The sequence below is a fragment of the Agelaius phoeniceus genome, chromosome 5 (genome assembly GCF_051311805.1).
Source record: "Agelaius phoeniceus isolate bAgePho1 chromosome 5, bAgePho1.hap1, whole genome shotgun sequence".
NCBI lineage: Eukaryota > Metazoa > Chordata > Aves > Passeriformes > Icteridae > Agelaius > Agelaius phoeniceus.
The window spans coordinates 32,732,846-32,745,470 of NC_135269.1; the positions used below are offsets into that span (position 1 = coordinate 32,732,846).

Genomic DNA, 12,625 nt, shown 5'->3' on the forward strand with positions numbered 1-12,625 from the left:
TTCAACTCAGGGCTTTTATGAGACATTTGAAAACTTTTTCCTTTTCTAGTTGGTACAAATATTTGGGTTTTTTTCTCTTTGATGTCATTTCAGATAACACTGAGTTATCATCCTTTTGCTAATTATTCCTTTTGTTTTTCTTTCAAAGATTCTTCTTTGCTCACTGATATGGCAGCTACTAGAAGGTTTTTAGCAGGAACACTTGAACCAGCAAAGACAACTTAACATCAGGTCCATTTGCTCACTATGGATGATTTAACTTCAGTAACTCCAAAGGAATGGCAGGGGTGGGGACAGCAATATCAGAAGTGCCAAGTTTTCACTCATGTTTTGACATTATAAACTGAAGTTATAGGATATTCAACAATTCACCTTTCAAGCGATTTGGTACATTGCATGCAGTATTTTTAACATTTAAATTAAAATTTAAAGTTTATAATTTACTTTGCATAAAATGCAGGGTTTGCCTCATTGGCATTTTACCTAGCTTTGCCATCAGCTCATTGCTTTCAAATTCTAGCTCAAAGTTAAAGTATCAAAGCTGCTTATTTCATAGTCTGAAATACAAATATTTTTTGTTTATTTGTCTTAGTATAGGGAGTCTCTATTCAAACCAAGTCCATTCCTTAGGCTGAATGTATTCAAGGCAAGGTCCTGGTCCAGAATATAAAGTTACATATGTCTTGCTAGTCATTCACAGACTAGAACTTAGGCAGAAGAATTTATCCTTAGTTAACGTAAAGAACTCCCATTTACCTCCTTAGAAAGACAGAAAATGAAAATCTTGGATGGACAGTCACTGTATCTATGGAAATGAGTGTGTGAGGGCTGACTAAAAAAGTCAAGCAGAGAATTACTTAATCAGTGCCAAATATTAAAACACTGATAATTACACTGTTCATCAGCTGCCTTTATTAAAGTGGGAACTATTTATATTTTCTAAATTTACGATACTGCCTTCCTGGTTCAGGAGTACAGTCATCTAACCTTTCAATTTTGAAAATTTATAGGTTCCAAGTTCACTGGTATCTTTATAGCTCTTCATTCGAAGACAGATGCTGATTTATATAAACAAGACACATTGTGAGTGATCTCCAAATGAGCACTTCATTTGGAGATTAAACCTTCCACATTTGTTCTCCAATGAGGAATAATCTCCCAAGAAAATATATTTAATTTTTTTCTCATCTGTATTTACAGAATAGTTGGCCCAGTTTTCCTATCTTTCTAAGGATAAATATGTCTTGTAATTAAAATGATTTGTATTATTTATGCATTCACTAAATTGTTTTTATCCTTTTCCCTATTAAAAGGGAAATCAATGTAGGGGATAAACCTATATTACAAGTTCATGTCTGAGTCTGTGTGTCAGCAATGGTTGAAAGAAGATGAACATACAATAAGCTATAATAAAGCTTACAAAAATATAAATACTTCTAACTTGGCAATCTAACTTTCCAAAATTATTTTTAATAATTTTCCTTAGTTGCAGTTTCATTTTTTGATTTAATATGTTTGAAACAGAATAGTTTTTATTTAATAAAATTTTATTTTAATATATTTTTATTTTTTCATGCTGATTATTGAAACATAACTGAAACAAAAATGTCATCAAGGTAAAAGTACAAAGAAGACCTTCCTTCCTTAAAATTATATATGCTATTAGACAGAATATTCTTTCTTGTATTAGTGTTAATAGTGGCTTTTTTTCTCAAATGGGCAGATGATCTTCAATAATTTGTTTATAATGTTGCAGAAAACTGTATTCTATTTTCTTTTATATCCTTGCTTTTTAAAAGTAGTATCTAGCTTTTTAATTCTTAACAAAAAATAAATCTATGTTATGAATTAAAACACTGCATTATCACTTTTCTATTCCACTTATGAACATCATGTGTTCAAGAATCTGGTGTACCAGTGTCATTAACGTGCATTTCCTTGGTAGCTTTCTTAAATTAGGACTATGTGTATTTTAAAAACCTGGACCTGATTTTGTAGAAGTAGGAACACTCATAAAAGTTCCAAAGAGCTGTAAGCTTTCTGCATCTTTGAAATGGATCAGACCCATAATCTTTAATTGTTAAATGCGGACGACTCCAAGACTATCAAAGAAAATAGAAATACATCAAAGAAGGCATCAAAACCCAAAATCATTTCAGAAGTATTTAAAGTATTATACCCTCATTAGATTATCGCTCTAAGACTTCAATCTTTTTGACCTTCTTTTTTTACATGACACACATGTTAATAATTTAAGATTGGAATTATCTTACACTTGGCATTAATACAGTAATGATTTTTAGGTGTTGCCAAATAATCATCCGCACAGATACTGTGCACTTAGGCCAGATACAATGCAGCAGTCAGGGCCACCTACTGGCAATTTCCTACAAATTCTGATCATCTAAATAGGGAGAACTTAAAAAAGCCCTGGCATCTGAAATATCTTTGGAACTGCATATTACAGGAAAATAACAAATTCTTTTCTGGGTCACCAAATCCACAAGCAAACCTGTAAAAACCTGAACTTTGATATCAAGAAAAATGTAATCCTTCATCAGTCAAATCTGTTTGCTGGGTGTGCTGTGAGACAAGACAACTCACATTCAGTTAAAAAAATGGATGCTATTATGTGCTTTAAATTAGAGTATCTCCAGGTAATCCATTAAGTGAACTAAAGGAGAAGGGCAAAGAATCTGTGAACTACTTCAGGTGAAGTGCCCTAAATTTTACATGGTGTCAGTTTTCTTTCTTTCCTCCAAGATATATGGATCTTGTGTCCTCAGCTGTAGCTGTCACTGTTAAGAGGACTGAAACACAGCCAAGGAAATAGCTTGGCATATGGAAGCTGGAGATTCAAATCTCATCAGGACAAGGGGTACTTGAAACCCATGTTCCCCTGTGGTAGGACAAGTGTTGTTAACAAGCCAGCACACAAAAGGAAGGAGGATGGTTACACAGTGTCGGCATTCAGGGAGAACTCAAGTTCTGTGCCTGGAAAAAAACAATCCTTGTTGTTGTAAATGACAGTTATTCCACTCTTCATCAATTCATAATGAAAAAGGGTGCTAAAGGGTGCTAAAGAACCTGATTCAACACAGGATGGTTTTTCTCCAAATCTACTTGTTGATGATGGGAAGATAAAAAGTTGAACTTTATCACATCATGCTTCTTGATAAATATATGGAAAAGCTTGCACTGTATTGAATCTTTCAAATCTTGTGTTTAGAAGGTGATTTAAATCACTTCAAACCTTGCTCTATAGGGAGTACAATACAAATAAAAGACTAAGAAACCTAAGACCTACAATGTGAAAGAAGGGCTTGGAAATTCTTCAGCATTCTAAGTTTTCCTCCCTTAAAAAAATCTGTGAGCAGAGTTAATTTTCTCAATATGTATTCTGGAATCGGTGTTCTTAATAAAGGAATTAAGTAGTTCAACTTGTGTACAAAATTATTGTCTATGTTATTAATATATTACATTTTTCTTCTCTGTCAATATTATGGCATAAATTACTGGTCAGAAATATATAATTTGAGGGCATATGTGTGTTAGTATGTGTATGAATGCACAAAATCTAAAAAAAAAAAATTATTGAGAATTAAAATTATCTACCCTCTGAGGATTTATAATTTCTACTGTCTTCTATACAGTTATATAATGTGTGTGTTACAAATTTATAAATTACCTTGAAATCCCAAATCTAAAATCCAACTTTTTAATCTCATTTTTTCCATGTCACAACAACAACAAAAAAGCCTTATTTCTGACACAGTCTGTATAATACACACAGAACAGAAAGCAAGAATGACGTGAGTTGTTCCTGCTATTGAGGTAAAAAAGTGAAGTATTTGGAAACAGACAGGAAAACAACAATCATTAAAAAATTACAACTCCCACTGCCCTTCACCCCCAAAACCCACTCGTATACTAGAATGTATGACAAATGATAGGATTTTTTTTTTTCCACAGAGAACCAAAAACATTTCTCAGAAGTGCACTTTGTCAGGAGTCCCTGAATACTGCCATCCATGACACAGCAATCACAACAGGCCCCAAATTGCTTTGGAAAAAGAATGGTATTTAGAGTGGTCTTTAGCATGCTTACAGGCATTCTGTGAGTACATTTATGGTAGAAATACATATGTGACTTCCAGACAGTTGGCAACATCGTGTGGCAGAAATTGGTACAGAGCTCTTAGTGAAACCTATAGCATCCTCAGATGTTAATCTACAGCTCAGGGCTGGAATTTTCAGATAAAGGGGTATATACATTTCTACCTTAAAAAATTTTTCTTTTGATATACTAGGGACTTTTAGAAGATATTTTTTCATCTGAGAGACTTCTGACTATATCGACTTCCATCTCTAGGACCAGAATGAATGAAATGAAAATATTTGTAGAATGTAGAAGTGTCTGAGTGAGTTCATAGCTGAATAGAATATGAAATAGAACTGTATCACAAGAATACTACCTCAGGTTATTACCTACATAATTTTTAATGCTTAAAAATGCTTTATCAAATACTTTATCAATTATCAATCAATAAGCAGAGTTTTGAAAATGGAAGTGCTGATCAATATACAAGAGAATGTCTTTCAAAGATTATAAAAGCAGCTACTGAAAGGAAAAAAAAATAAAAAGAGGGTTTTTTTCCTAAAACTTTAGCCCTTTTTCTCTTTTTACCAGGTATTTTGCATTTTTTTCAAACTAAAAATAAGGATTACTATATTACTATTTGATCTACAAACCTCCTTTTCTTCTCTAATGTCTTCCCCAACAAGTTAATTCTATTTTAGCAGTTATCATATTTCAGACTGCGCTTTCTCTATTCTCTCTTTGATGTCTCATTATTAGATTATGCAAAAGCAGAATCTTTTAGCTGAGATTCCTACATCAGTCAAAAAGTACAAATTTCAGCTTCTGAATTCAAGGAAAACAGGATTTCATACTTGTACCTTCCCATTATTTTCTGTTTTGCTACATGTTCCTGCCCCTACAGAATACACCACTACTATTTATCTGTCCCTAGCTTACAGTTTAAACTCAACATTTTCTTTCTCCCACATTGAGGCAAATCTAAGTCTTTTTCATCCTCAATGGCGTACTTTTAAAACACATAATTTTGAAGTTATTTCTCTCTCTCTATTCATATTCCAGTAATATCAAAGAACTTCTTCCAGGATCTCCTGATTACTTAACTTCTACTGCAACCCTCTGATCATACAAATACAATGCAAACCACTCTATACTAAAATGCTCACATCTTCTACTCTTCATGTAACATGGTTTTTATTTCATGCTTCCATTTGAATTGCTTCATAAGGCTCATTTTCCTAGCACTGACATTGAGACATCATTAAACACTGTTCCTTCCAAACTGACCAACTCTTGCAATTTTTATGGGTTGTTATCACTTTCTGTACTCTATTTACATTAAATACAATTTCTTATTTATCTTCTGTAATTTTCTTTGTAACAAAGAGCAATTTCACGTTGTGATATTTCCTAAGACCAATGACACTTTTCTTCATTGATGTATAAACTGAGAAAACTATTTCACCTGGTATGTACAGGAAGTTGCCTTACAAGACACTCTTCATTTCAAATTTTCAAATTTTTTTTGCTGATTTATGACTGTTTGAATATGGAATTGCTTTATGTTTGAAAAACTAAGCTGGTTCTTAAAAAAAACCCCAAAACATCCCTGCCAAAACCAAAAATTAAGAAGCTACAGAGGTGATATGCCATCCACATGCAGAGAAAGAAAAGAGTTCCTGATGTAAACTACTACCTGCAATCAGCATGCTTCAGGATCCACTCAGACACTGATAAATTCAAAAAGAACATGAAAGACTTGACAGTGCTATACCACACTTGCACATTATTCTTTTGTGCAGTCTTCTATGAACACAGTGTTATGTTATACAGAACCCACTTCAGCCACTCTGCACAGGCAAATTTCATCAATAGCACTGCTGAGAAGTGAGTCTGGAGCACAGCCAAGAGTTACCAAGAGTTCTTTGGATAGTCATGGCTCTTGAGGAACTGAAGAAATCAAGAGGAGTAAAAACGATTTTTTTGAAATAGCATGTTCAGCATTTCAATGCTTAGTTATCCATGAGTAAATGTAAGGTACAACTAAGATGGAGGTAGATTGAGCCTATTTTGTTTATCCTTAGTGCCTACACTCTCACATAGTTTCTTGTCTGAAGTTTCAAATCTGCCTAATACATACCCTATCTCTATTTTTTTTCATAAACTTTGGGAACTAATAAACCCCTGAATGATGGATGTTCTCTACTGAATAGAGGAATTTTTACTGTTGAGGAGAAAAATAAGAGATGCATAACATAAAATCCCCTTTTTTACAGAATATTTTGATAGATTTTATTTCTATCCATTCCCACTTCTTAAAATTAAATGACAGAAGCAATAAAGAACTTCAACAAAAGTGCTTTTTTGCTCAGTGATGAAACAGTATTTCCAAGCAAGAAGAGATATCACTTTATATGTAGTCCAAACCAGAGAAGTATCTTTCCCTAAATTCAATAAACCAAGTAAAATTATTTAAGACATAAGATCTTCCAAAGGAATTCTCAAAATAACAAGTACAAAGGAACATTTTATAAGAGTGCAGGAGGTCTAACTACTATGTTGTTCACTACAGAGAGGGCAAAACCTACACAATACAATCAATTTTATTGAGTGTGACAACCATTAGGGTAGGTTTTGTTTGTAGTGAAGATATTAAAAGTACAAGAAAGGAACTGAAAAATTCAAATCCAACAAAACTTTTGTTCAAAATAAAAACTGGAGGCTTCTATGTGACAAGAAGATATATATGCTAAGTATTAAAAGGAACAAAAAAACTGTCATTACTTGGGAACAGCATGAATTTAGTCAGTAAAGCTGACTTACACGATATTAATAATTGTCTCACACATTCTATGAATAATTAAAACATGTAATTTCATGTCACAGATTCAGAATTTTCATTTGAAAAAAGTCTTTATTATATTTACTCTTGAGAACACACATTTTTCCTAGAAAGTTATCTGAATAATAGAAGAACTTGTTTTAAGAACTCATGCTCATCAACACATACGATGTACTGAAGTACCATGCATGATCATGCACAATTGGTACTTATTGCAGAGCAACACTGAAAGTGAAATAATGAAATTATTGCACTAACGTTAATATGTTGTTTAGTTATGAAAGCCTCTGGATTGATTATCCATGCTATCTATACCCTATACTTAATATATATCTGATGGATCAAGATATTATATATTTTTCTATTTAAAAGGGTTTTGTTTTGTTTGAGCAGAACTATTTCTGGGTCAATTTCTGATGCTGACTTGAAATACCTATTGGTATTTGATGAACATACTGTGACAGCAATTCACAGCTCCGTCAGCACAAATAATGTGTAACAGCAGAACTATTCTCCATTGTCAAATACACACACAAAGTCTACACTGAGTGCAAGGCTGCTGTTTAGTTTACTTCATAGCAAAACCAAGAGGTAATATTGAAGATCAGACCTATCATTATGCCAAACATTGTATAAACAAGACTTGATTTAATGTTCATGGAATTAAGTGGAAAAAAAGTCTCAGACTCAGAGTCTTTTCATTTTCTTAAGACTCTACATCTAAAATTAGTTAATCCCCAATTGTGCCTAATTCTTATATATTTATATCCAGCTTAAAAACAACCATAAACAATAAACTTCTGAGTGTCTATAAATAAATACAGACATAAAAGTACTAATTCTTCTTATTGAGTTATATTTAATTGGTTGATACTTCATGGATGACAATAAATATGAAATTCCAGTGTCTTGTAGATCTATGAAAAAAAAAACAAACCAAAAAACAAAACCCTTCAATTTGTAAAGAAGGTCAGAAAAAAAAAGCAAAAGAAAACCACAATTTGCCTATGAGTTGCCCTAGGTTAATTATCAATACATATGTCTCAAAGAGCTTAGTATTTGTATAGATTTCTTCATTAATTAAACTGTGATTTTCAGCTGGTAAACACATGAAAACAAACAAGAATCGAAACACTGTGTATAATTATAGAGAAATAAACACATATCCCCAGGTATGGAACTGACTTATATTGATTTTGGATCAGTTATAGTTACAATGGCACAGGTTTTCTCTATCCATGCAGAGAAGGTTTGAATGATTTACCTACTGAATGAACAAATCAGTTGAAAAAGGAATAAATTAGATCTGACTCCTCCTGTTCTTTTACAGAATTTTGTTTAGAACTTAATTCAAATTCCTTTTTAGTGGGAAGATGAACACAACCCCCCCAGTTCTATTTGTGAACATAATTTAATTGTCCCTAATCTAGAGTTTAATCGGTTTATGCTTATTGTAGGTGTGTTTAAATTAATTTCTTTTTACTAAACTTTTCATCTAAACTTGCTACCTACTTTTCATCTAAACTCTCCTACTCACTGTCTTTACATATGTATTTCTACATACATATATATAAAATTTGTTTGAAAAGGAGGGAACAACCTAAATACGATGACTCCAAATAGGTGAAGTTGCCTCATCTGCATTCTGTTTATATTTGCAATAGCTTTTGAGACAGCCATAACTAATTAATTTTGAAGTGTAATTTGTTTTACCAGTTGTCTACCAACAGGTCAAAATAGTTGTTCACTTGTAACTTTGCTTGTTTGCAGCTGATGATCTAATCTCCTGCCAATAGCACAGGAATTTACAGAGCATTAAGCTCTGATCCAGAGAGGGAGTGAAATCCCATAAATTTCAATTAGGTAGGCAAACCCTCACTTAAGATTAAGGAAATTCAGTAGCTAATCTTACACTATTTACTCCAGGAGAAGGAAAGAGATGATTATATTATGACTTTTAAAACCTTAGAGAATAAATTGAGTTATAAAAATTACATAATCTTACATGAGAATTTGTGTACCAATTTAAAAAAACCCCAACAGCAACAACAACAACAACAACAACAAAAAAAAAAAAAAAAAAAAACCAAACCAAACAAAAACCCAAAAAAACCCCAAAAAAACCAAACCCAAAAACCTGGCCAAACCAAGATTTTACTTGATTTTACTTGACTGTAAACAGTCACTGTCTTGAAGAAGGAATAGAATATCATTGCCAAGTTTGAGTGGAAGAAGAAAATACCCCCAGAAGGGTATAAGTTCTATATAAGGCAGAAAATACTTTCTGCCTCATATAGAACTTATTTTATAAGAAAGATCCTAATATAGTTTTCATACAAAATAAACAATTTTAATAAAAATTAATCTCATTGAAAAGGTTAACAGAATTCTTTAAAGTACTTGAAGAAATAAAGAAGTATTAAATGGTAATATTTACGGAAAAATTTTAATGTAACTATAAAAGTAAGCTCAAAGCATTATTTTGTTCAGCAAGATTTTTCTGCTCTTCTGAAATGATATTTTTTTAGAAGCACTAAGTTATGGGTACTGATACAGAGGCTAGGAAAATGGGTACATATCTGCAATGAGAATACAGAAAATGCATGTAAGTAAATAGAGAAACTCGTCTGTAACTTGTACCACAGTTCTTGAAACTTTCTTTCAATCTTTAAACTTCTCCATATTCTGGTTCAGTGAATGCACCAAGGGCCACTAAAACTGGAGAAATATCTGAATAGCATCATCACCCTCAAGGCATCCAGGTCTCAGAACAGACTCTTCTTCAGCATTCTGGCTAGAAGAGGAGGAAAACAGGAGAAAAGAATGCAATGATATAGCAAAATTGTCACTAAACCCAAGATAACTTATTTTCAATGGTATTTAAAATGTTTTAATTCTACTCACCTTCTCCTGGATTCCAAACAGATTCTTCAGCTTTCACCTGACTGGTCCTGGGTCACTACACCTTACAGTGCTCTGAGTGCTCATTAGTACTGCCTTGTTGTGTGACTGTACTAATTATATAATGAGAAAAAGAGATTTGCCCCGAATATTTCTATATTGAACAAACATATTTTATGGAAAGTCATAAGAATATAGAACACTCTCATAGGGGAAACAAAATTTTGAAGAAAGAAATTAGTATGATGCATGGATAACACACATGCTTAGTAATTTAGTGAAAGAGTTAGTAACTATCTCTACAAAGATATAAAACCCAAAAATCCCAAGCAGCCATACATGTGAAAGAAACAACTTCTAAAATTTATTCCAAGAAAGACTTTATAGACATTTGCATTTGCAATAAATGAGAGACGTTTGAAAGAGAATTTTGAATTCAGTGCACACAACTCACACAGGATGATGACAGCCTATGCAGTGTTTTAGCATATGTAGACCAGACTACAAGTAGAGTCTGACAAAACCTAAAAGGCAGACCTGGCTAAGAGTCAGGAGTCACGCTTATTAAATTGAACTCTCAGGGGTATCATGCAATCAGAGGTCACAATCGAGGCAACAGAAGCAATGTCACGATATCAGAGAAAGGGCCAATTCAGACCTGCTCCCCGACAGGCAGTGAGGTCACGGCTTGCGGCAAATAACTGTATTAAAAGGGAATATTCTCTGCACACTTTTAGAACTGTCATCTGAACAAACAAAGCCAGGTCATTGGTAGGTTAAATCAGAACTTTCTGGCTTACTGGCACATAGCTTCCTTTCTTTTTACATTCACTGCTAATTTCTCAATTACAAAATATACATCAGGTACTAAAGTAAATACTCAGTAAATTTAACTTAAAAATACACAGTAGAGTTTAAATTCCTCCTTTTTAAAAGTCGCATTCTATCTTTCATAAGAGATATCACTGCTCTCTTCATAAAGTGAAAACTGGTGAGCTTGCTGCTTATCAGAAAATAAAAGCGTGCATGTGTTTTAGAGAAATATCTTTCCACAGTCAGGGTCTTAGTAAGCCTGATGCTCAATGTGCAATTAGAAACCATTGAAAAATACAGTTATTCATAATGAACTTATTTAATGAAGACTATGAAAATGAAATTCTTTTGCCTGGCTACTTGGATTTCCTTATCTCGTTGTCTGGACTGGGTTATCTACAACATTCTATAAATGTGCTAATTTATGAAGTTACAATCCAACCATGTTGGATTGGGAACCTGACAATAAACCTGAAAAGAGAGAAAAATTCTAGGATGTCATGTAAACAAAATTGTATTCAAAAATACTGTCTTGAAATGCAGCCTTTCTTACCACTATGAAAAAAAATATATAACTGCAAAATTCAGTACTTCTAACTTTTTTATACTCACAAGCCAGATAAAATATTTGCAGTGAATACATCAAACTAGCACAAACCTATGAACTTCCAGAAATTGCTAACATTTTTTGATAAGAATTGAACTGCAAGGTTATGAAGTAGGAAAATTTACATTACAGAAATAATACAACATAAAAGTTACATAGGTATAGCTGCATGATTGTATATTTTCATTAAAATACTTGAGTTACTTGGAATTCCTTGTAAAATTAGGTAGGTCCACAGCACATTCAATTCTGTATTATATGAAATCTATAAAAGCTATAGAACTTTGCTCTAAGAGTTAGTATTGAACAGCATAAAATTTTAAATTCCTCTATTTCAATTTTCGAGTGTTGTTTTGATATTTTGTTTGAAAAATGTATCTGAACAACAACATTATTAGTTATAAAAACAGAAAGATAATTCAATGTGTGTTTAATATTAAACTTGTGAAAATGGCCTCTTTGGAATGCTATAGATTTCTGACCTCATTAATAATACTAATTCTACACAACACCATAGTTCCCATTATAGAATAGGAAAAAAAGAAATTTCTTTAAAGGAAATTTTAATAAATTATATTTTCAAATTAAGTAATAGCTCTGGTGTGAAGGCTTTCCTTTATTTCACCTCTGAAAGTGCTTAGAATAATGAAATTATTTAAATCTATAGCTACAGGAAACATTCCTTTAATTGTGATTTAAAATGTGCCATAGATTCCAATTGAAGCAAGATTTGTACCTATAAAATATTTCTAAGGCTACATTATATTCCTTATTCATCTCATCATACCAAATGGAAATTCTTTTGCAAGAGGAACATCTGTGCAATGTAACATTCGTGACACTTTTACAGACAGAGTCCGTGGCCTATGTTTAAAAACCATTTGCATAGTAATATGATTTTAGTATTTGAAACAAACATTTTGGAAAGCTCTTTGAATATATCTGAATATGCACTTTTAATGACCTCTTCATTAGCAATTGTTTTTTGAAGTGTAAAAAAATGTATTGGGTACTGTCCAGTAAAAGCAAAGCAAATAAACAAACCACCCCAATATTGACTGCAGTCCCCAGGCATCCAAACATGACAGCAACAAATTCAGTAATTACTTTTAACAGGACCTGCTAAATACAATTTTTGTAACACTTTATTTTAAAGGAAATTAACCAAACCTATTCTCCCTTACCCCCTCCAACCAAATCCATTTGGATTTAACTTGTTGCTAAAATTATCTGTCTTTTGCACTCTAAGACCTGGGTCATGACCTTACTTAGGGACAGGAAATAGTTATCAGGTCACTGAATGGTCAAATGAAAAAGGATTTGAAATGCTTTGGTACTCAGGGATCTATTCATCTAAAATGAT

The 12,625-nt window shown here is 32.6% G+C and overlaps 1 protein-coding gene across 8 annotated transcripts in view; it reads right to left on the bottom strand.

The window, feature by feature from the left end:
• The window catches only part of LRRIQ1 (leucine rich repeats and IQ motif containing 1), a 103,300-nt gene that overhangs the window by 19,427 nt on the left and 71,248 nt on the right, over window positions 1-12,625 (bottom strand). The gene's annotated exons all lie outside the window — the stretch shown is intronic.